Source organism: Rhincodon typus, chromosome 45 (genome assembly GCF_021869965.1).
Source record: "Rhincodon typus isolate 14 chromosome 45, sRhiTyp1.1, whole genome shotgun sequence".
Lineage (NCBI taxonomy): Eukaryota > Metazoa > Chordata > Chondrichthyes > Orectolobiformes > Rhincodontidae > Rhincodon > Rhincodon typus.
Genome location: NC_063376.1, coordinates 6,405,289 through 6,410,136, shown reverse-complemented (window position 1 = coordinate 6,410,136; position 4,848 = coordinate 6,405,289). Strand labels below are relative to the sequence as shown.

Below are 4,848 nucleotides of genomic sequence, written 5' to 3'. Positions count from 1 at the left end.
TGGGTCGGGGGTGTGGGGGTCGGGGGGGGCGGGGGGGGGTGGGGGGGGGGGGGGGGAAGGGGGGGGGAGGAAGAGAGAAAAGCAGAATTCAAATATTTGCAAGCAACCTCAAGCCAGACGAAAGAGCCTTCCTGCAGTCTGGCCTCTCTCCCAAGTCTTCCCAGAAAGCAGCCCTGGGCGCACACCATTTATTTATCGCCTACCTTTTCTTCCTCTGGGCTTCAGACAGTGTGTCTCTCTCTCTCTTTCACACAAAAAAAGGCAGGCGGTAATCTGCTTCCAGGTCGTGAACAGTGTTGCTAAGTAACCATCAGGGAGGGATGGGCAATAAATGCTGGCCTGGTCATAGATGTGAGGTGGGAACAATAAAAGCACAAGTTGACTGACTGATTCATCCAGTTTTTTCTTCTTTTCCACCAACTCCCACCTCACTTCCTGTTACTCACAGAAAGGTGTGTATGCATGTAATACAGATAGCAATCACCTCTACGTTACAGCCAGAGAACTCCATTAAAACCACCACACACTCAAAGAACACCGAATAGAGAGTGCTGCTATAAACTCTCATTGTGCACCTTTTCTCCCGTCCAACTCCTCTTGAACACAGCCAGGAAGCAAAACCTCAGACCGCTGAAATCCCCTCCCACAGTTCTGGGTAAAATGCAAGCAAACAGAATCCACTGCAAGAATTAACAAGTTATATTCATCCCTACTTCAAAAAGATACTTCAAATCATCTGGTAGTTCAACTTTTTTGAATACAGAAAACAAGCTCAAACTGTGAATAGACTTCAATTAAATTATCTAGATAAGATTCAGACAGAGATTGGGAACAAGCCCTAGCAGTCATGCGATACAATCATGATTTAGATGACCATAAGTTTCAGCTCAATCTCCAATTAGTCTGAACTCAAGACATGAGGCGAGGAAACCCCATGTCTGACTAATGTCTCACCAGAAATATGTTGCCTCAAATGGTAATTCCTTAATCTGTTTTTCTGACATGTCAGCCTAAACTACCCGCCACAATTGGTATTTAAACCCACAACTTCTTCCTCAGAGGCATTTGTGTGGCGAGAAGCTTTGTGTCGCTGTGGGTTCAAAGTTTCTCTCCAAGCACACACTATCACAGTTCACACACCTCACATTGCTCCACCAGTGCATTGTAATCAGTGTTTCAGTGTCAGACACACCTTCTTCTCACCCATGAATCACAATTAGTGGGGAAAAAAGTACAAGAAGATCTTAGCCTCTGGGATGAAGAGAAACCACACAACTGTAAAATAGCTACACGGGATTTCCCTATTAAACAGCTGTTTGAAAGAATTTTAAAAGAAACAGCCACCTTCAGATTTCTGCAAAACTTTCAGAAAAAGAAGTGCAACAAGTGCAAGCAAAAGGAGATAGAGGCAACTTGACAGCTTATCCAATACCCTTCTTTTGGAAAAACATTTGAATCCAGACTGACTGGCAAAACATTGCGAGTCATTTTTTAAAAATTTGTCATGACTGCGAAATATTTTATAGCCAATCACTTTTGAAGCACAGAAGCTGTTGTGACATAAAAGCTCACAAGCTGACTTTCGCACAGCAAGCTCCCACAAATGGCAGGATGATCAGTGGCCACATGATAATCTCCCCTTTACAATATTGTCCAGCACACCAAGGAGTACCAGTTTCCTCCCACTGTTCAAAGATGTGCAGGTTAGGATGGATTGGCCGTGCTAAATCGCCCACAGTGTCCAAATATGTGCAGGCTAGGTGGATTAGCCAAGGGAAACGCAGGGTTACAGGGATGGGGTGGGGTGGGATGCTCTTCAGAGGCTCAGTATAGCATTGATGGGCAGAATGGCCTGCTTCCACACTGTAGGGATTCTGTAAGTCTCTTGCTCTTTTTGTAAAGAGTGCCACAGGTTACTTTACACCAATCTGTTAGAACAAATCAGCAGGGTAAGGGGGCGCAACAGCAACATGCCTAGTTTTCTTTTGTGTTCACTTATCAGGAACAAGGCTCAAAAACCACTCCCATCTTCTGCTTCACTGTGAGGCAACAGGTCAGCCACAACTGGCACTGTCCTCATTTGGATAGACAGCCTCAGTTTAGGTGATCCTCAATGCCTGTTTGGCTTAGGGGTTTGGGGTGGTGGTTAGCTGAATCAGAAATGTTACAGTGCAGGATGCCATTTGACCAATAATGCCAGCACCGGCTCATAAAATCTCCCAGAACACTAGACATTATTTGTATTCAATTAATCATTCAATACCCTCTTGAATGCCTCAATTGAACCTTCCTCCACCACATTTCTAGGCAGTGTGTTTCAGACCCTCACTGCTCACTGAGCGAAAAAGCTTTGCCTCATAGTGTCATAGAGATGTAATCAGACACTTGGGTCCAACTCGTCCATGCCAAACAGATATCCTAAATTAATCTAAACCCATTTGCCAACATTTGGTCCATATCCCTCTAAACCCTTCCTATTCGTATACACATCCAGATTTTTAAATATTGTAATTGTACCAGCCTCCAGCACTTTCTCTGGCAGCTCATTCCATACACACACTACCTTCTGCGAGAAAAAGTTGCCCCTTAGCTCCCTTTTAAATCTCACTTCACCCCTACTTCTTTTGCAAGTTACTTTAGATCTATGTCCTCTCATTCTCGCTCCTTCTGCATATAGGAACAAATTCTCCCTGTCTACTCCATCCAGCTCATTTTGAAAACATCTATCAGTTCTCCTCTCAGCCTTCTTGTCTCCATGGAGAACAGTCCCAACTTTTTCAATCTATTCTCATCACTTAAACCGCTTTTACACTCAGTCCAACGCAATGGAGCGTACTCCCAAACATTAATCAAGCACCTCTGAACTTTGTGGGGTCGGGAGGGGGGGGGAGGGGCAGGTGAAGAGAGAGGTGGGCAAATAGGCAAACATGTCATGCTCGAACGTGATGCCTTCCAAAGTCGAAGTGCCTCACCCATTTCCACATCCCTCCCCCTACCCATCCCAACTGTCAGCTCCTGGGAAACAGGGCATTTGGCCAAGTCTTCGCAGCAAAAACATCATGATCCTAAAGAATGGCAATTATGAGAAAATAAACCCCAACAAAGGATGGGGAAAAGGCACAAGAGTCCCACAAACATACACACACCTACTTCCATCCCTTCACTTCCCGTCTCCTCGCACATTTATGAGCCCTTTAATATTTCAGCCCGCCCCTGAGTCAGCTCCAGACTGAGAACACCAGCTCCTCCCTGCCCTAGGCCCGAGGGTTTAATATTCCACAGGTTCCAATCGCCATGGACACCACCCAGCCAGGCCATCGCTATGCGCACGCGCTTTACCGCCACTACCCAGAACTGAGTGGGTGCAGAGCATGCGTACAACAAAGCCCTGCCATCGTTCCCCATTCCCAGGACAGAGCATACACCAGAATAAAAACAGAAGTTGCTAGAAAAGCTCAGCAGGCCTGACAGCATCTATGAAGAAAAAAATCAGAGTTAACGTTTCGGGTCCGGTGACCTCTCCTCAGGCCTTTCGGTTTTTATTTTTTTATAGAGCATACACAGTACCATCACTGACGCGGCTCCCGGCATAGAGCATGCGTATAACACGCTTTGCCGTCGCGTCCGGCAGAGAGCATGCGTATAATGCGCTCTGCCTTCGTTACCCGCTGCCGGGATAAAGTATGCCCAGTACCAGCATGGCCGCTGCTCCCGGCGTGGAACATGCATATGATACGTCCTGCCGTCGTACACTGCCACTGGGATAGAGCATGCGCATAATCAGCAAGGCCGGTCGCTACCGTAATAGAGCATGCGTATAACACACCTTGACGCTGCTCCTGGCAAAAAGCATGCGTATTACCATCACCCGCCGGCGTTGCCGGGACCGAGCATGCGCAGTGCATGCCCCTCTGGGAAATGTAGTCTCAGCCGTGTTACTTCTGAGATAGCCGCCGCCTCGTGCTCCCACGAGGAGATCGAACAGTTCATCCACTTCACCAACACCTTCCACCTCAACCTTAAGTCCACCTGGACCATCTCTCTCTTCTTCCTGGACCTTTCCGTGTCCAGCTCCGGCAACCACCTAGAAACCGATATTCATTTCAAGCCCACCGACTCCCACAGCTACCTAGAATACTCCTCCTCCCACCCATCTTCCTGCAAAAATGCCATCCCCTATTCCCAATTCCTTCGCCTCTGCCGCATCTGCTCCCAGGATGAGGCATTCCACTCCCGTATATCTCAGATGTCCTCATTTTTCAAGGACCGCAACTTCACCACCTCAGTGGTCAACAACGCCCTTGACCGTGTCTCCCGCATTTCCTGCAACTCATCCCTCACACCCCGTCCCCGCAATAACAACCAAAACAGAATCCCCCTCGTCCTCACGTATCACCCCAACAACCTCCGGATCCAACGCATCATCCTCCGACACTTCCGCCATCTGCAATCCGACCCCACCACCAAAGACTTTTTTCCCTCCCCACCCTTCTCTGCTTTCCGGAGGGACCACTCTCTCCGGGACTCCCTTGTCCGCTCCACACTCCCCTCCAGCCCCACCTCACCCGGCACTTTTCCCTGCAACCGCAGGAAGTGCTACACCTGCCCCTACACCTCCTCCCTTACCCCCATCCCAGGCCCCAAGAAGACTTTCCACATCGAGCAGATGTTCAGCTGCACATCTGCTAATGTGGTATACTGCATCCGCTGTTCCCGTTGTTGCCTCCTCTACATCAGGGAAACCAAGCGGAGGCTTGGGGACCGCTTTGCAGAACACCTACGCTCGGTTCGCCCTAAACAACTGCACCTCCCAGTCACGAACCATTTCAACTCCCCCTCCCATTCCTC

The 4,848-nt window shown here is 48.5% G+C and overlaps 1 protein-coding gene across 8 annotated transcripts in view; it reads right to left on the bottom strand.

Annotated features, from left to right (window-relative positions):
- LOC109916070 (nucleotidyltransferase MB21D2-like) overlaps window positions 1-3,743 on the bottom strand; it is a 16,368-nt gene extending 12,625 nt beyond the window's left edge. For 2 of the 8 annotated variants that reach the window (XM_048619970.1, XM_048619969.1), the window contains exons 1-2: window positions 3,147-3,314; window positions 204-339 (exon numbers count right to left, since the gene is read on the bottom strand). The gene's annotated coding sequence lies outside the window, so the exon portion shown is untranslated. The other 6 variants (XM_048619971.1, XM_048619974.1, XM_048619972.1 and 3 more) reach the window with 6 other exon arrangements.
- Between the last annotated feature and the right edge of the window lie 1,105 nt (window positions 3,744-4,848).